Below are 21624 nucleotides of genomic sequence, written 5' to 3'. Positions count from 1 at the left end.
TAATATCAAATGATTTTTAACATTTATTCAGATATTTATAATATGTTTTTTTGTTAAAAGTGTTATTTAAATTAATTTAGAAAGCCCAAAGAACATAAGAAAAAAGGCATTTTAAATTAGCCCATTTTATAATTACTTGCAATATGACCCAATTTCAAGATATGCCCATAAAGCCCATATTTTCTTTTCCCTTTTCCACCTCAGTACCATGTAGATGCCACATTTGCGCCATATTAAGCGCCAAACGGTCACCACACATGCTTGTAACACTTATTCCACAATCAACACATGCCTCACCACTTGTCTTACTCTTATTAGCAAGTTAAACCTAGTCAATTTTCAATCGCTCTAAACTATCTCTTATACCCTCACATACCTAATTAAAATACCCTTAATACTCTCAAAACCATAGAATTAGGCCTGAATCTTCTCTTTCTCTTATTGAATACATGGTTTCTCTTCCCAAATAGACATCAACGTCTTCTTTTCCTATTCAAGAAAAAATATAGACCCCTTTCACCATGGGTAAAGTTTGCTTCTCCATTCTTGTGTCATGGCAATAAAAATCACGTGAAAATTTGAATAGATCCAAGATCCAATGTTGTGTTCAAATTGAATGACCAAGCCTGCTCAAGAAAGAGAAGCCTAGTTTTTCTATATAAATACTTTTGTTTGGAGTCTATTCTGGGGGGGTGGGGTGGGGGGGTTGGGAGCCACTGCTCCCACACCTCTTGAAATTATTATTTCTCCTTCTTTGCTAAAAAACTATTTTATTTCTCAGCTTTTGTTTCACATGTTTGGTTCCCTCTCAATAGAGACTTTAGGTTTTGAGTATTCTCTGAGTTCGTTGTTATTTAATATCAAGTCTAGACCGGTGACAAAGCACCCATGTTCACTTCGACGCAATAGGTATGTTCGCCTCCTATTCCCTTATTTCATCATTGTGAATAAAATGTCATGGGTGTTCTGTTTTTGCAAAATATATATATATATTTTACTTGGTTTAATCATAATATTTTGTGATCTTAAAACATGTAGTTCTATTTTGTCCAAAGTTCATAGAGATTTGAAGTCATGCACCTTTCACATCTTAGCCATCACGATTTAAGGAATGGTTCTGTTTTCATTATTAAACACCCATTTGAAATCAATTTTGTTTTGTGTTTATGTTGCTTGATATCTCTGGATGGTAAAAGCTTTTATATAGTTCATGTTTTTTAAGGGTAAGTCTATTTGTGGAAAATTAGACTTAGTTTGAAATAGGATATAAACTAGTTGTTCCCTTTCTTCTGGTTAAAATGCGTATTGAAATTTTCTTTTTTTGTTTAACTTATAAAATGTATAAGGGGATAAGGTTAAATTACATACATACTTTAAACAAGTAGTCTTGTTGTAGCTTAAACATGAATGACTTAGCTACTTTAGGTTGACCAAAAGTTATCTAATTTGGCATTTGTTCATATCATCTTTTGAATACTATGTTGGTTTTGTGATTTTACTTGGTTCTATGAATTGAATTGCTTTACTAATTTCATTACTCCCTTTACGCGTTTATTGTTCCTTCTCGGATAAGAAATTTTGAACTCATGCCTTTCTATGTAGGAACGTTTTAGATGTTTGCTATTCCACTTACTTAGAAATGTAATGCAGACCATCTATATTTATTTTCTTTCATAGGAAATGAACCCAAGTGTATTTCACTTCATGTTCTTGGCTTATATGGATTTTTGGTCACTGTACCCATTTCATTTGCTAGAGTATGTGTGCGAATTATTCTTTTTAAATGCATAGATCACATGCAATCTAGTATATTTTTGGAGTGAACTCATTGTAGCTTAAGTATGATGGACCTGAAGCTTAGCTTGTGCATAAAATACATGTGTTAGGATTTAGCTAATATATTCGTTATGCAACTTTATTTGATTCTATGTAAGTTGAATTGTCTTACTAATTCGATTACCTTCTCTTTATCCGCACTTACACATTGGGAGAAAACAAACTTGGGGTCTTAAGGCTAGACCCTTGTACCCACATGGAGTCTTAGAATGAGAATGACACTATCTCTTATCCGAGGGAGGAGTTATGTTCCATACTTTAAGTCAATACCGCTAGCAGTCTAGTGCCTCTTTCTTCCCTCCAAGTTTTACTCTTATACATACGGTTATTATCTTTCTTTACACCTTGCACATTGTTGTTTTAAATTTGTGCTTTGTTGGCTCGTATTTGAATTAGTATAAGTTATTTAAATATGATTCACAAATTTAATTGTTTCTCTCCCTACCCTTTTTATTGAATTGATCACTAGGCTTCAATATATAATTTGTAAAGTTGAAGGTTAAAATTTGATAGTTAAGAAATACATCTTTTAGTGTTTAGTGACTTAGCTATTAGAAAAAAAAAATTCCTTTAGTTTCAAGTTAGTTCGGTATCAATTAGTAATATGGCATTGATAAATATAAATTTTGCGGTAGACAAGTTTATTGTCGCTAGACTTGAAAACCGGCTTTAATAATTTTAGATATGGCAAATCAACCTTACTTTTCATTAATTTAAAATAAAATAGGGCAACTTTGCCAAACCAACCTCCCAAGACCCTTTTTTGGGGAATTTCAAATGACAAGAGAATATTTTATTTATTTATTTATTTTAGCCGTATCATGATAAATAGTAAATTCTCAAATTATTGTAGATTTAAACAACTATATTTTTATAGCAATTCATTTAGTGTAGAAAAATTAACCTATTTTTACAAAATTTGATTAAAAAGGATGAAAGAGTCATATTTTTAGAATAAAGAAAGAATGTGAAATTTTTTTTTAACATAATTAAATTTTTCATCTTTTAAAAGAAATGATTTTAAAATAACTATCTTTTTTACATCAATAAGGTTGCATTATTTTTAAGAGGACCTATAAGAGTTATCTTCGATAATTTTGAAAAGTAGAGTGATGAAGAGGTCCCTTTAAAGTTTTCTAAACTTTTCTTATAAACAATTATCATGTTAATGTATTTTGAATACCTTACTTATATTTCTCTTAATATAAATTTAATTTCTTAATCAACCTAAGTTTGGTCAGTTAATCGTAATTAGCGGATTCTTTAGGGTGCCTAATCCCTTCCCTTTAGGATAATTAGCATCCTTACCTAGAGTCTTAGGTTAAGTGGACCTTAAAATGAAGTCTTTCTTTCACTTTAATCGCATAGTTATAATAGGTGTCCTAATTCACTATAGAATTAATTATGTGGAAACTTACTTAATTTAATGAGAGGTTTTTACAATATGTTATATGCTATTTTGACGTCGTGTTAAAATGGGGCATAACACATATGACTCGTACACACTTAGTCGTACCCACCTGGGAAGATATAGGTTAGAATAAATGATTCTGATCAACTTACAACTATTGGTAACAGGTTGTAGCCTTTTAGTACAACTAGTTTGGAGGAGTCATAAGCCGACCAATGAACAAAGGTCATGTACTGAACACAATACAACTCGACTATACGAGTTGTACCTAGTTGGTACAACTCGTACCCACCATTTGTACCCAAATCAAACCAAGCACATTGAACTTTCGTTATAAATTTTTCTTTTTTTTCTTTACTTAGTTACTAATAATGGTGTATTTTTAGGAACGATGCCTCCAAAGAATGCTTCCTCATCCAAGAAAATTCTAAGAAGGTAAACAAATAAATATCTGTTGCAAGTATAGAATCTAGTGATTTAGAGTATGAGACTTTATTAAAAGAAGCGGGGAAGTTTATGATGGAACCTCTAAAAAAGCAAGCTGCATATAAGGGGAAGGCAGCTGCAAAAGCCAAGGGGAAGAAGGTAGCTCCACAAAACTCAGAATCAACCCAAAGGGGCCGAGAAGGAAAAATCCTACTATATCGCCTCCCCGCTCACCACAACCTACTAATGAAGATGATGATGAGGTTCAATCTAGATTAGCAGAGGCTAGTTCTGAAGAGGCCCAAGTTCTGAAGAGTTAGATTCTAACCCCATTGCTAGACAAGACCCCCACTTGCACTGACCACTGCACCGGTGCCCATCATTAAACGATAGGGGTACCCTAACATATAGGAGAAATTCAACAATGGGTTATTTAGACTTCTGGACAGCAAAATAAAAAGGGTACTTTATCTATAGCAGAGATTGACTACTACCGGGATGTTTGAGTTACCAAGTTTTAAAGATCACTTCCATCAGTATGGGTTTGAATGGATGACTCAAGAACCCGAAATATGCACTGAAGTTCTTGTTCGTGAGTTTTATGTAGTATACAAAGGTGAGATACAGAGGCAATATCTACAGGGTCAGTTGTATAAGAGAGGCAATTCTATTACTCCCTTATGATTCGTGGAGTTCGGGTTGATATTTCTTCCTGAACCATTGGGAGATTCTTGTATGGGCCAAAATATCAGGCTCTGTCCAACACAGCAGAAATGGATTATAGGATGGTATATATAAGAAAGATACCTCGGTGAATGCTGGGTTTTGAGGAGTAGATGGTGATATTATGATGGATTGCAGAGCGAATAACTTACAATGGTGTGAACATAGTATAGGTTGTAGGAGGCCTTGGCGTATTCTCATAGCAGATAAATAAGAGTAACCTCAACTTTGAGGGTAAGGATTAGTGGACAATAGCCCGATATCGACTGTATCCCACGATAGGTGATGATGTTCTAACCCCGGTCCAGATAATATGATAACCGACTTCACAGTCGGTTAGGAGTTTAATATTGGTGAGTTCTTATCCCGAGATTTGAGGGATAGGGCAGTTGGGGGTCAAAAGTCATTATTGGCCTACCCCTGCATGATTACACAGATTTGTATGGCTGCGGGAGTGTTAGAGCTCACTAGAGTAAATAAGATGATTGAGGCCAGGAGGACATCTGACATTAGCCTGATTAGAGTGCAGCTAACCCTTTGGCCTGACCAATGAGATATGCAACAGATATTATGGTGGGATTTTTCCCTCAAGAGGATCAGACTGACATCCCTGCTATAGTTTTAACTACTGAGGTAGAGTCACAGACAGAGGGTACATATATAGATGCAACATGTACTTTTAGTGTCCCATCATAAATCCAGTTTGTGCCACCTAGGCCATAGGGTATACCTCTAGGTATTATGATGATTTCCCAAGATGCATGGATTAGGGTGGTGACTAAATTAGCTGCACTTGATGCAAAGGTATGTCACATAGAAGAGGAGTGAAAAAATGAAAAGTATTCCAAGGGCGCCTGGGTTCTTTTGAGTTGAGGATCACTCGACAGTTGAGTGAAGGGCATATGATATCAGATAAGAAATTGCAGAAATCAAGAAAATGGTCTCGGAGCTTTATGAGAGACCAATGGTTGCTGAGCCCATTGTAGAGATAATGACTCCTACTGCCATGTGCCAAATATTCGGATAGACTTAGATAATACACTGGTTGAGAAGATTGAAGAACAAATATGAGAGAGGACGAAAAAAAAGAACAAAATCGAGCAATCAGGAAAAAAGCCTGATAGGAGAGTATTCAGGATGAGTTGGATCGGTAGATGCGGGTTCATAAGATGGCCGCTGGAGTTGGTGGTTTGAAACCAGCTGTTGTTGATGATGGGGGGAAAGTACTATGACCCTGACTATTGATGTTTTAGTTTTGGTTGATGGGACAATAGCTAATGAGAGTGGGACCCTATTTATGGGCCTATGTGCTGATATTGTTGAGCCGATGCCTTGAGCACCTAGGTATGACCTTTATCCTTACTCTATTTTAATTTTGGTAGCATTGGGGATAGTTCAACAATGTTTATTTGGGGTGGGGGTTATTTCAAAAAATTTAGGATTATCTAAAAAGAAAGATGTAGCTAAAACTAATAGTTTGTTATAACTTGCAGTTTCGATACAAGCAGTTGAGATAGGGAGTAGATTAGTACGCCTATGGAAACATTTTAGTTTTTATTATGATTTTGGATTATTTTTAAAAATTTCAGTTGTACTGAAAGAATCTATTTTGATTTTTAATTTTTTATCGTTGAACCACTGCTGATTTGAAATGCTATTGTGAAAAGTTGTGTTTAAATTGAAAAAGTTGAGCCCCCTTCGAAAAATTTTATTTAAATAATTGTGTGATTGGTATACTTGTGTGAAACTATTGTGAATATGAAAATGGCATTAGTATTAGGGATAAAATAGTGAAGGACAAAATAGTTGCATAGTTGGATAACTAGTACTGAGTAATATGGCCCTGTGCAAGTGTGTATGAGATATACTGAGTTCCCACTGTGTTAGAATCTAGAACTTGTTCGGTTGCATTTACCTAGGTCTAGGATATTTAAGTAGAACATAATTATAGGCCATTTTGGTATGAGTGCAGTTGAGCCTAAAATTCCCTAACCAAATGAATAAATCCCTTTGATCCATAAAGCTGAGCCTTCATAGACAAATTTTTCTTGTTACACCTATCACCTTCCTGTATAACATACAATGAACCTGTTTTGGCCCTGATTCTCCTGTGGACACTGTACACTTTAACTCAAGCAAATCGCTTAATTAGAGGGTGGATATTATAGAAGTGCATAAAAGGAAACCGAGTATGAAGAAAATGGGTAGAATAAAAATAGTTGAAATCTAGAAAGGTATGGTAAAAAGAAAAGAAAGAAAAGTTGTAATAAAAATCAAAAGAAAAAGTATAAGAAAAATAAGTTCTAGAAAACTACACCTGACCAATTAGAATCTTCTTAAAAGAATAAAGGGAAACATAGGGGCAGAAATAAACAAAGTGAAAAGTGAGTGGACCCGAAGAAAGGCATAACGTCCAGGAGACGTAGTCACAAAATGAATCCCAAAAGATATCATACCAACCCAAAACCTACGTTACAAGATAAATAAAGTCCTATAGTGATCTTACCATGACATTTTGAAAATGTTGGAAAAAAGCATAAGGGAAAGCCTATGGTATTCTATATATATAGGTGATACTTTGATTTGAGTAACAGAGTCATTTGTATATCCCTTAATAGATTAATTTATCAAAGTGAAGAGTGAATGGGATTTCTTTGACCGTGAGCACACATGGGCCATGTTTCTAGGTTGATAGATTGTTTAATAAATACAATCTATATCGATGTCCAACTGTCTATTATAAATATAATGTCATCATCAGATTCCTTCATGTTTGTATGTGTTCTAAATTGTTACATAAAACTGAGTTTTGAAAGTTAGAAGTAAAGGGCGGAACAACAAGATTGAAATTAAGTTCAAAATTACTACAATGGCTTTCTAAAGAACTTCTTATTTAAGCATCGTCTCTGTGCTAGAAAATAGTTATTTGGTTTTATTTACCTGTGGACATGTAAAAGTCTATGTTGAGGGTGTTGGTGTGACATTGAAACACAACACTTTCAATGTTTAAAACCATGAATTTATGTATGAACTCAGGATATTTTGTTGGATATGATGAAATTTCGTGTGAATTATAGGTAAAACAGGTCCACAATAGTGTTTGAATGAAAAGAGAATAAAAAGACCAACTTTGGGCAGTATATGAGTCAGCTCTTGAATCATAACCATCCGATACAACTCGTATGTTGAATCGTACTGACAACAAAACCAAAAGTCAACCTGTAGATCCAAGTATGGGGAAGATACGACTCAAGTATCCAAGTCATAAGATTGGATACAAGTCATACGAAGAATTCATAAGAATAACAGAACCTAAGCTACTCAAGAATTAAAGTGTCAAAAGTATACGAGTTGGAAGTTTGAGTATGACTCGTATAGGGATGTCGTATGCAAACTAGTGTTCAAACCTTGGAAAGACAAAGTCCCAAGTGGATGCAAGTGAACGACACGAGTTGTAAACTTAGGTACAACTCATAAGAGAAAGTCGTATACTGAATAAAAAGTTGAAGCTTCGGGAGACCAGACAGTGGAATGGATACGAGAAGGCAAGGTACGACTCATATCATTCTTATACGAGTGAAGACCAAGTCGTACTGACTGTCTACTTAACTTTACCTTTCCCATTTTTATTAGGATTTTAATGTTATTTGAGATACTACAAATACCCTAGGGTTTATATTTTATTAGTTTACACTCTTTTACATATTAATACAATACTTTTACAATTGTTCTTGAGATTTTAGGTTTTATTCAATTAAGGACTTTGGAGTTTAATCATCTTATTCTTTAGCAATTGATTTTATGTATTCTTCATTGATAATATGGTTTCCTGCACAAACATGAGCGACTAATCTCCTTGTCTAGGGTTGTGGGAACCCTGCAGATTAGCTACGTAGAGGAAGTGTGAACTCATTTTTTCTAGGGTTTCTACATGTATCTTAATCTTCTTCACAATAATTAATCTCAAGTATCTTGAGTAACTTGAGATAGCCTGTATTCACATCCATCCCTACAAGAGATCTTATGATTAGAAAAGTGATGTTGGATTCACCTCTACATATTCATTCCCGCCACAGCATCTAATCACTTAATCCTACCCCATGATAGTGAACTGAGGTCATAGCAAGAAGCAACAAGGAGACACTCTGTGACTTACCCAGTAAAGGGTGAAAATTATCCTCATGCTCACCAGGCAGCTAATAATACCTTTCTTGTATACTTTGTATGCAGAACAACAGAACAGTTGGGTTGATCACGAGAAATTTTTGGAGTTGAAAATCCATAGGGAACATAAACCTATTGTTTATCTCATACTGTCTACAACTCAAAAGCACTCAAGATTTGGTTGCTACTTGCGATTGATACTACAATCCCCCATTTCCTTTCCTATATTACTCAAGGATTACATCAAGTCAAGAAACTATTCATGTTTTCCCTATGGGATCGACCCCAACCTTGTTGGGTTATTATATTTGCAATTGACCATATTATACTTCTAATTGGAGTATAGTTTTGGGCGAAATCAATTTCTCTATGTCAAAGTCTGGTAACCCTGCTGGAATGAGGTAGAATTACATAAGATAAGAGAAGGAAGAAAACTTCGAAGGGACCTGGTCCCAGGAAGAAAAAGTTTCTATTAAAAGAACAAAAGGAAAGAATAAGACTAAAGGATAAGATGAAGAATATGGGTGGTTAAAAGGGGATTAAAATGCTGATGACCCAGAAAGTTCTCCCAAGAAAGAACCCTTGATCCCAAAATAAGTGAGAAGAAAGAGAGATATGAAATGCCATACGGGTACATCCTAAATAAAGTATTTGATCACTTTGGGGTACATGGGAAAGGAGATCACATAGAATAGCTAAGCTGATATTTATTTTAACAAAACTTGTGGAGAATGTATAATAGGTATTTGAATTGGTAGCTTTTTAGGAGAAGTTGGGAATAGAAATGGAGGAGTTAAGAATCAAGTCAGCTGTCAACGATGTTAGACTAAATGTATTTTACATTGTTGAATCAAAGGTTATCATTTGAAGGACTAGGTGGCACTGATGAACATGCATCTAGAAATGCAAAACTCCAGCCAAGAATGGTCAAACTGAATGTTGAACTAAGGATCCTTACCAAACAGTTTGTAGAGACACATGTTACTATAGATGTAAGAATGGAGTATTGCTTAAGTCTTTTACTCAATACTCCTCCCACCCAAGCTCTGTAATCCTTGTTTACTTATCAACTTTGTGTCAGTTCCACATCCCGGTTCTCATAATGGCTTTTAAAGATAGTTATCTTAGCCTACTATACTGGTACTGACTATTATGAGTGAATGAATCTTTAGTTTGTGTATCTCATTTGTCTCCTTACTTTAAAGTTATTCTATATATTAGTGTTTCCTCATTGGCTATGAGTTAACTAATCTATGCTTATCTTTACTCTTGACTTACTATTAATACTTTTCAATAATGCTAAAAGGGGGAAATATTGAATTCATGTAGTAGGGACCAGGCACCAGGAAAATTGAGATGAAGACCTTAAGAGAGTCATACTGACAGAGGGACATATCTAAATGCAAAGGAACCAAATAAAATAAAGGTGTATAATCATAGGGGAGAATTACTACAAAGTGACATCATAGGACCAGGTCCCTGTGTTGCATGATAGAGGAAGAATGATGATGGGGGGAACATTTATCTTCAGGTGGTAATCACTCTGATTAAATGTGATGAATATGCACTAATGCTCAAATTCTAAGGTTTCATTTTTATCATCAAAAAGGGGAAAATTTATATATATAGTTTTGATGATCAGCAACTAAACTACGAGGGAGCAGTTCCCTGGACATGCAAAGTACAGTAGCTGGCACACACCTTCTGCATAATTTATCATCTTGTGTAAAAAACTTACCAGTTCTATGTTGTACCTACTTGGACAGCTGGTCCAATGATCTTTCAAGCCCTAATCATCACCCAACTATAAAAGGAAAGATATGCCACTTCAACAATCAGTTTTTTGCAATCGTAAAGAGTGTAGAGAGGTAACAAAAACTCTATTTCAAAACTGCTCAAGCGTTGCTCATGTTCTTAACTGCGTACTTTACTTAAAAAGTGATTGAATATTTTTTAGTGTTGATTGTTAAATGACTACTCTTGTTATAATAGTAATGTTTCTTGTTGAGAGTGTTGCTTAGTTATAGTTTCCTAAGCTTGAGATTGATTAGAGCTAATTAGTGTAGGGAGAGTCCTTGGTAGAGTTACCAAGAGGAGCTGGTAGTAGAGTTGCTGCTAGCACAAGGAGCCTAGAGTTAGGCTGAAATCTAGAATGTAATCAGGAGGTTGATTATAGTGGATTTTGTTGGTGCATATGAGGGAAAGTCTTGGTTTTTCCCATATTGGGTTTACACATAAAAATCCTTGTGTGTTTTACTCTATCTATACTGTCTTTAGTTTTCTTCTACTCTATTGTTTGATTTTCTGTGATTGATTCTAAAGGACCTGGTCCTTCACTATGTGGAGTAAACCCACACGATTTCAACACATAATATCAATAGGCATTTAATCATCTCTCACATCGGGGCATAATATCAATAAACATGTAATCATCTATAAGATATCTCATATCAATGGGTCATATATCATGACTTATAAGAATATCACCTCTCTCAGCCATTTGTAATATCTAAGAGGAATATCATCTATACAAGTCCAATAATCATAACTAAAAGGAGATAGCATCTCTACAAGCCCGGCATCACATCTAATAGGGAATAACATCTCTATAGGGTCAACATCGTATCTAAGAGGAATATCTTCTCTATAGGCCCAATAATCATAACAAAAAGAAAACTCATCTCTAAGGATCCAATGTTTGTCTAAGAGGAAATATTATCTCTATGAGCCAAATATCAAGTCTACAAGGAAGTAGCATCTCTATAGGTCCAACATCATATCAAAAAGGAAGTAGCATCTCTATAGGCTCAAATATCATTATCCGAGGAAAATACATCATCATTCAAGAAGCCACGAAGTAACCTTATACTAAGGTTTACTAGTCTCAACTATGCCTAACATCCAAAACTAACTCCACAAGGCTAACACAAGTCTTGGCCTAAGTGGGTTTGACAATCCCACTTCTAATCCTTAAAGCCCATATTTTGGCAAACCATGCCCCAAACTAAGCTAAGGTGTCTAGTTGAACTTCTAGATGTTAAGTAAGCCATAATCAATTCTAAGATAGGAGCTTTTTCTAGAAACATGGGCATTTATATCAATTCTATCCAAATTACGATTCTAAGGTCACCACACTAGCCCAATAAGATATATGTATACTAATAATGCTTCAAATGCAAAAACCATATCCCAAACATAGCATTTCATCAATTCCATACTACAAATTAGTCTAAACTAGGGAGAAGGCAATTGGGTTCTAAAAGGTTTTAAACATACCGCCTTACGGGTCCAAAACCCTCATCTAATCACCAAACATCAACAATCAAGTCTAAATTATCCTACTCATATATCAAGCCTAACATTCACATTCACACGCAATACATATCACACAACATCTACGAAGAAAAGTTGATAGGAACCTACCTCAAAGGCGAACCGTAAAACCTCACTACATTCACTAACATCCATCTTCACTTCACAATCCCAAAATGCCATCACACTATCAAAACTATAATCTTCTCATCAATACAAGTCTAACGATATCCATATTGCACTATTGTGCTTCGAGTCCAAAAATGACACCAAAACCTAAAGTAAGTTCCACTTACAAAAAATGCATTTCTAAGACCAACCCAATGTTCACACGTGAATAAAGAATCATAAACCTCAAGAAATCGTGAAAACTAAGCATACTTTGGGCTAAACAAAAGCCTTGAGCTAAGTTATGGTTTAAGGTCCAAACTAAGAAATTCAGGCATGAATTCAAAGGATTATTACCTTAAATTTGGAGATAATTGCGATAAAAGATGATAAACAAGCTCCCAAATTACCCACCATGATAAGTTTGTGGTTAGCACACCATATTAGGGTTTCTAGGTCTTAATGGAATAAGAAGATGGCCAATTCTCATCCAAAATGGCTATTTAAAGACCCTTCCCAGGTCTTCGATCCTTGCAATCATGAACACACAATCCACGAACGCGACATTGCGTCTCCAGTTTCCCTTCGTAATCATGGTATCCTATGTTGCACCAAATAATAGCTGAAACATTAAAAATATTGCAAGTTTCATCCAATGCCTCGGGATGCATCCAAAATCAAAAATGAGCACATAAAATATATAACCATACTAAATTCAATGTTCTAAATGCATTGGCAGATTCGGATTTTCAATCCAAGGTCGTTTCAACCAAATATGAGTCGCACACCCATATTCTAATTTTTCCAACTTTACGACAAAAAGGTAGAAATGAGCTCGGATGCATTGATACCCAAACCAAAGTTCTACCTAGCCTAAAATTGATGTTTCGGAGCTGTTGGCACAGTTAAAATTTGCATTCAAAATTATTTTATTGAAGTTTTTTCTCGATGGCCATTGGGAACCAAGGAAGAATTCAAAATAAGGAATTGGCTCTAAAAATCAAATAGATTGCCCAGTAACCAAACCGTCGATTCCAGTAAGTCATAAATGACTTAGGGAGCTAATGGAAAGCTCAAACGATGGATATAAGAATAAATATAGAAAATGACCTGAAGGGTTATTACATTATCCAATATGTCAATGGATAGAAAGAAACTCAAAAGCTCGGAAGGATGAGCTACTGGGCCGGCATGCTCCCAATATGGCTTCCCAAGTAACCTCAACGAAAAGAGAACACTTGCAAGGGATTTCACCACATATATCCCGTTTTCAACCAGCACTCTCGCTCTACTTGTAATCAGCCAAAACTCAACTTAACCGCTACCTGGCCACAAACTAAACCAAGAAGGCTGATTCACGTACATTTGAATCTTAACACATTGATACCATCTCTATATCCACATAAATCAATAATAGCTCATCCAAACCAATGACAACCCAAGTTAGAAGTCATGCCAGTAAATCCAAATCCAAATATACACTCCTTTTACCATTTTACACCAATTAGCCACCCCAATTTAGGAGGAAAATCACCTGAGTCATGCCCTCCCAGTCTCAACACGGACCCTAAAAGAATTGAAGCTGACCTGCTGAAAGCCCATATGGAAAACATGAGAATAAACTCATAAGCTGTTGTCTGGGCACACAAATGGGAATAATAAAGGAATGAAATCTATGCCAGTGCTGCAACTAGTCTGGATGAAAATCAAACTGAAATCTCAAAATCTAAGGTATAACTACTCATCACTGAATATTCCACTCCAGGATAACTTATCCACCCAGAATGAAGTCATACTGAATCCAAATCAAGTATATTACTCCTATTGAGTAAGTCATCCAAAATTCCAAAAGAAAAATAGAGACTTAAGGTCAAAACTGAAGGTCAAAATTGAAATAACTAATACAACATCCATGGGCTATCATTTGAATACTTATCAACCATATTCCAACTGAAGTCGTGGAGACCGAATAGGCAATCCTCTAAGTAGGCTCAACTAGTCTAATAATGAAACCTGAGAGAAGACAAGTCTAAAACAAAAGCTGCATACAACCTCTACAACACCAAACTAAAATCTCAATACCAAGGCTAAATCACTCGGTCTTAAATATCTAAACCAAACCTAAAAATGGATAGGCATTAATGCTCCAAATTCATCATATTTCCAAACTATCATTCCAAGGCGTTAAGTCTAAACTGAACCAATAAGCCTAATCATTACCAACCATTCAAATTGACTTTAGTATCTAAATCTGACATATCTGAGATAAATCATACCAAGCCATAGTCGAGACATATCTAAAGAAAAAAAACCACCATAGGGAGAATCATCGACTGAAATTCAAGCAACCAACTCTATATTAGTTGGAGGGTATGAAATATAGCCACAAAAAAGGAATCACACCAAAGGACAAATCACTAGCTGAAAATGCATAAAACCCACTCCATATTCACTGGAGGGCATAAACTATTCAAACATACTCAAAAACATCCCAAGGCTGAAAACCACACCAGTATTGACAAAAACTCTAGCAAATCAGAGAAATAAAACTTTACTAGAAAACTAATCAATCTAACACTTTATTTCAGCAAAAAATAGTTCAGCAAAGAATAGCCACAGGCACATATCATCAAGCAGATTCACTCAACCAAGCCTCACTAGGCAAAACAAATACTGAAATGGGGATTTCCTGAATCCACCTAAGAATCACATCATCAAAGAAGAATACCAATCTCATAACCAAGGAAAATGTCGAGACCACTACCATAGAATCAAACAACTCAGGATAAAGAATTTTTAATTTGCCAACTTAAGAAGCAATCACAAGAAAGACCACCTACCTCTAGCATTCCAACTCTACTAGAAAAAACCATGTCAAATCTAGAAAGAAGCATCTAGTCTCCACAATAATAACAAGGGTAAGAAATCATAAGGGAACAAACCCAACAAATTAAAGAAATAAATCCATGATATCTCAATCTTAAAACCACTATCGGGCGATAAAATAATCGCAAACAAAGAACGAACTTTGAATTGGTCAATCTTACAAATGGGATATATAGGAAGGGATAGCCAAAGCAAAAACCTTCACAACACAGGAGGCAAGTTTAAGAGTCTCAAAATCAAGAACAGGCGATACAACCATATGTTCGACCTTAGAATCATATGTCCACCACAGAAGGACAACTTTTCTTTGATATCACAATACATCCCCAAATCAATCTAATACAACTAACCAAGAGGGAACACAGTCAACCTCACTGATCTAGGGGAAAGAAATCATCAAATTGGGCTATATATACTCAAGCCACCGAATAATATCACAAGAAAATAAAAGTCTAACTACATATCACTAGTCAATACAACTACCCAATGAGGATCAAATTCAATAGGTAATAACATCAAGTAATAATATCAAGCAATATCAATAACCACATATAGTGGTAGCAATAGCAATAACAATATCAAAATCAATATATTGAACAGGCGGTACCAAAATAAATATCAATATTAGGTACCACTCAATGGCTACAATAAGGATAATATTCCTAAATAAATGGGACTTGAACCCAAAAACCACACCTATAAAGGAAAATACCAATACAGATCCACTCCATTCACTAGTAAAAGAAATAAACCATGGAGTAGTAACATAATCATGAATTCAATAATAAGGCACATAATAACCGTTATCAATTCATCAAGGTATCTAATCAATAATAGGTATGATAACCCCAATACACATAATAAGAGATAAATGTAGGAAATAAAAGCAAACTAATCATGGTGGCATCCGCACTCATATGCTTGACAGGCATAGGGAAAAATAAATCTGAATGGGTCCAACTCAGTTTCGACCAACTGAATCATCAATTAGGGTACCACACATACTATCTCTAACTAAAGATGCCACAACATCACGAGTTGATCTAAATGAGTTGAATGACTAGAAATACCATGTCAGAGATACTCTCTAGACTAGTAGTCGGTCTCTCTGCATTTGAAGTAAACTTCTGATGTACCAACATGGCGAGTAACAAATTGATCCTAAATGGCTGGCCAGCTGACACTGAGAGAAATCCAAAAAATTATATCTATACTTCTAAAATCACAGCCCATCTCAGGAACTTTATGCTAGAAGAGAATACATACTAACTCTAGCTGATCATCTATCTCATACCTGGGTATTCTTTAAAGAAGTATTTTATCATGAGACAACCCAACAAAGATCCTAAAATACTTTGAGATACTGCCCCTCATAATCCATAATGGTCTATATGTCTCAAAGAACCATACTTGACTCCACAAGTCTGATGGGGACTCCACCCATTATGTTTACTACGATTTATTTGATAACTACTTATAGTATGGAATATTGTCTGAGTAAAGTTGATGGGCTACAGGTGAAGCTGAACTCTACCGAATGAATCCTCACTTTTGAATAAAATACCAATAACACTATACTAATAGCATACCTATTGCCGCTATTTCTATAAGTCTCTATACTTTTGCTCTCTATGGTACTCTCATAATTAATATCCTAATGAAAGGATGATATAGCTTCTATCCAGTGCATCGACACCAAATGGGGTGAGAATACTAAATCTCTAATATATCCATGCACCAATATTTGACTTAGAAGGATGTAGCATAGGAAAATGCCATGACCACATGAGAAATCCAATCTCAAACTCAAAACTAGTAAAGAACCGTAATGAACACCAATAGACCCAACTATGGTCTAAGACTGCTCGATGAATCAAACATCATCTATGAATGAGAGAGATCTACAACATAACTTAAATTCCTAATGTTGAATCTCTAAGGTTGAAGGAGTCATAAGCTTTGCTAAAGCCTAATATGCCCAAATTCTTTTTGGCTGCCATTGAAGATCTTTGAAATCCATCCCTGACTCTCTAGTTCGATGCTAGATTACAACTTTAGAAACGTGTGCTGAAGTCTCATCTGTATCTATTAACAATTTTCCATCATTATTATAGGATAGAATAGAGTAAAATAATGTGTTTAAGGTTCATAGGAATATGAACACATGATAAAGAGTCAAGAAGTAAATTTTATAAAATGTCACTATAGCCTCTCAAAGATAGGTTATGGATGTCTCTGCACCTATTCGTAGGACTCTACTAACATTTATCTCTTGTACTAACACAAAAACCTAGGCTCTGATACCAATTTTTCACGGCCCAATTTCTCAGGTCATGATGACGCCTACCAATATCCATCATTAGAAAACCAATACATGGTCCGGAATGACTAGTAACGGACTCCTCAATAATATAAGAAAAAGAATGTGAAATAAATAAAATAAAGATCACTACATAATAAATTCCAAAACTTATTGGAATTAGTACAACAACTTATAACATAATAAGAGTACAAAAGTGAAATATCAAGAGAAATACTCTGATAACCTTACCTCTAAATACAATATAGAGACCGATCTAATACATAAGAGAGATGAGTATTACTCTGAAGGTCAGGAGTTCACTTTAAATCTCTAAAGCATGGCTGCTCTACATGATTCATACAACAATGGTCATAACCTATACAATAATCTGCAGGTTGTAGAAGTGTAGTATGACTACCAAATGAATGGTACTCAATAGGCAACTAAGAACTAAGCTCCAAAGATAAAGCATATATATACAACATATAAATAGAATGGAAACTATACCCAAGAGTCCAGATTTTAGATAACAAATCAATGAGAATAATAAGGGACAACTATTATGTTCAATTCTAAGAGTCTAACATGAGAAGACTAAGGAAGTATCAGGGTTAACTATCCTATTCATGCTACATTCAATAGACGCCACTACTATACTATGTGTCGCAAGTCAATATACAAATAAAGAGAGCAAGAAAGATATATAGCAATATACAAGGTCAAGAATGAATATGCAACCTGAACAAATGATGGAAGGGATATATTATAGTCCCATAGCTTTATATATATATATACATATACATATAGATAAGAGGTAATCTCAAGGCATAGCCTAGATCCTCATATCCTTATTCTAAGACCTTATCATAATACTATCAGTATCTAATATTATTGTACTCATAATTTCTAATCCAAATGGCTAGACATGACATAATCCTGCATCATAATGCAATCATAAGATAGAAGAGGCCGTATACATAACTTAAATCACAATACCATATTAATGACCAATCTATGATAAGCTAGACACAATAATGATCATAATAATAATAATAACAATATTAATAATAGCATGAATAATCGGATACTTCAGACAACCAAATACCTAGACAAGCCTATAAGTTCTTCCACCGCCCCAAGCTTAGAAGGTTCAATCAACATACAATAATACAAGGCATATTACTCACCGGTATCAATGCAATTATCCCATACCAGATGATAGACATAGGTGCATACTGGTGATAGGCAATGTGCAAGCTAAAATAAATGCAAGGTACATAATCAATATCATAATCTCATCAGTATACCCATATATATCATAACTGTCATCATCAGCATAACAAACCTTTGTCCTTATCGGGTATCAATATATCATATAAAATACCCTGTATTTTTGGGCTAGTCTTTAATCTATCCTTCCAATGTGTACAAGATAAAATCCAAATGATTCCCTAGTGAATATAAGTTTCATAATCTTTATCCCTTTTTATGTGCTTTTGAGGTGAAAAATGTTCATAAGAATCACTTAGAACAAAGTTGAGCTCAGAGCCTTTGATTCGTCCAAAGTTTGGTATTTGATTCTACAAGGGTCTAATTTGAATGTGTATAACTTTTTATATATGTACAATTTTGCAATTTAAGGCCAAAAAAATTATAGATAGTTGAATTATCTTTCCAACGATATTAATTTTGCCTTAATCCGATACCCGAGCAAAAAGTTATGGCATTTTTTGTGTGAGGCAGTAAGCCAAAGCAATTGGGATGCATGCATCAACAACATGATTAGCGATGCGACGCATTGTCAATTGAGTTACGGAACTTTTTCACACACTATTTCAGTTCTTAAAGGGTCTAGGGGTACTTTGGTCACTTCCCCTCACCCAAATCCATCCATAACACTTAATGTCAGTCCTAAAAGCATTAGATACAGCATAATTCATCTCTTTATCTCCAAGAAAACCCTATCACGTTCAAGAACACCAAGAAATCCACCAAATTTTCTTCAATAAAGTTAATAATCCAAGCTTTTGGGTTCAAGAACTTCAAGAATAAGCTTCAAGAACACCATTAGAGATTCAAACTTCAAGATTTCACATTCAATTTATCAAATAAGGTATGTGGAGTTATGAACATGGATACTTCTTTCATACTTGTGCCCAAAATAAGTTTTAAAGTTGAATTTACATGAATTTCAAATTAGGGTTCATACCCTACTTATCTTGTTTTGAGTTTATGCAATTGTAAAGTGATTTAAATGTTAAAGTACATTCTTGTTCTCCTCTATTTATGCTTGATTTAAAGATTTTTGATTGAGATTTAAGCGTGATATTATGTTGCAAGTTATATGAAAGAAAGCATGAGATTCAAAGGCTTTAGTGCATCAAGATTTTGCATGCTCTTGTTTTGATCCATAAGATTCATATTGTTATTTTGATTTCATTATCTTGATAGAAATTATTGAAGTATTTCAAGAAGAATATTGAGCATGAAGTATTATTTTGATTTGACATGAATTTAAAGCATGGGTTATTAAGCCTTATTTTGAATATTGATATTTCAAGAAGATTATGCTTTTAGGCATCCTATGATTAGTTTATGCTCATATTTTGAACAAGATTTGATCTTTTAATCCTCGGTTTAGATATGGAATCCACTTTATAGTTTTGATTATAGTTTAAAGTAAACAGATGTATAACTAGTTTTTATAGTAAACCCTCATGCTAGTTTTAAATTAGATTTTATATAGATTGAGCATATGGATTAAAGGGAGTAGTATTTAGCACCAAGCGAGAAGTGTAAGTTTAGCATATCCTACTTCCCCAGAACTACGAGCCAACGTAGGTACAGATTCAGATTATATTCTATTTATATATGGATACAGATACAGATTGTGATCACTTAGCTAAAGTTATACTCCTTGGCAAGAGTATGTCACCTCTCTCCAATATGAGGTTTTCCACTAAAGGGAACTGGATATTGGACACTATAATAGCTCACATAATGTATGTCAGTTAGAAGAACTTCCCTAAAGTCCTAAAATAAAATAAAAGAACAACTTTTAGAAACTAAGTGTAAAGGCTTACGATTTTATAAAGATATTGTTTTACATAAGTCATTAGCTATGAGATTTAACTTTTAGCTTACAAATACAAAAGTGAGTCCTTTTTCGCTTAGCCTACATGATTTGAAAATAGACTTAACTTCAACTCTACTTAGTTTACTAGAAGAAAGAGTAAAAGTAAAACTTTTAGAACTAAGTCTTTTGACTCACAAAATTTATGCAGTATATTTTATCATTCATGATTCATGTTTTTTAGCTTTCAACTATTCCAGGCAGTGTGAGTCATTTATACTTAGCAGGCATTATTTTACATGTTCATATGAACATTGAGATATTGTTTTACTTATACATTTATCTCCATATGCTTAGTACATTCCAAAAGTATTGTTCTACATATACATCTATGTTCTACATTGTTTAATAATGTAGGTACCAGTTCAGTTGTAGTCCATATATCATGATCAAATAGTTGCAGATTCCAACCAATAAATGATGAGTCCTCCTACTTCAGGCACTTCAGTTAGATGTTATTTACGTACTTTAATTTCTTACTCCTATGTATTGATTAGTGGTAGTTGGAGTAACATCCCAGCTATCTATAGTTAGTATAGTAGAGGCTTCACAAATGTCAGTCAGAGTTAGTTATGTAATTTTAGTTCTGTTTATTAGTTTTATCAGAATATAAAATTGTATCTGTGTAGTATTTTTTCTAGATTCCATCATAATTATATTTCCACACAGTAAGTTCAGTCATTTTATACATATGTAAATCAGTTACTTAGCAGTATGCCAGTGCAAGGGTTAGATTGGGATAACTTGTGGTCCAAAGCACCGTGTGACATCTCGGAAACCATTTTTGGGGCATTACAAACTTGGTATTAGAGAACAAGGTTTAAGTGTCATTGGGTGTTTATGAAGTCGTGTCTAGTAGAGTCTTGTGGAATGGTACGGAGATGTCTGTACTTTTTTTTTGAGAGTCTATAGGGTATTTAAGAAAAGTTTTCTTTCTTTCGTACGCTAGATCGTGCTGCAATGTTCTTCTCTCAGAAATTTCTATTTATTCATGTGTCACTCTATAATCCTCCATCTATGTTATATTCGTCAGATTATATGATTAGTAAGTTCTAATTCATTCTAAGATGATGCTCTCAGATTTACAATCAGTAACTTTAGAAGTCATACAAGGGGCTTGAGAGGAGCACACTAGTGTGTTATAATTTCCTCAAATTAAAATTTATGTCCTCATCTATATGAGTTGTTTAGTTAAGACAATATAAGATATGCATTCAGATTTCTCATTATTCATTCAATACAGATAATGCTCATAAGAGAAGATAGTATGAGCCTAGATTATTGAATAGAGTTTGCATTTGAGAGATATTGCAACCTGGAGTG

At 34.5% G+C, this 21624-nt stretch overlaps 1 long non-coding RNA gene across 1 annotated transcript; it reads left to right on the top strand.

Annotated features, from left to right (window-relative positions):
• The first annotated feature begins 414 nt into the window (after nt 1–414).
• Nucleotides 415–20973, top strand: LOC124888995. Its single transcript, XR_007047632.1, has 2 exons — nt 415–909; nt 20659–20973. It is a non-coding gene; the product is annotated as an uncharacterized LOC124888995 (long non-coding RNA).
• The last annotated feature ends 651 nt before the right edge of the window (nt 20974–21624 follow it).

Source organism: Capsicum annuum, chromosome 11, assembly GCF_002878395.1.
Source record: "Capsicum annuum cultivar UCD-10X-F1 chromosome 11, UCD10Xv1.1, whole genome shotgun sequence".
Taxonomy (NCBI): domain Eukaryota; kingdom Viridiplantae; phylum Streptophyta; class Magnoliopsida; order Solanales; family Solanaceae; genus Capsicum; species Capsicum annuum.
The sequence above is the reverse complement of the archived record's forward strand: the minus strand, read 5'-3'. Positions and strand labels throughout refer to the sequence as shown.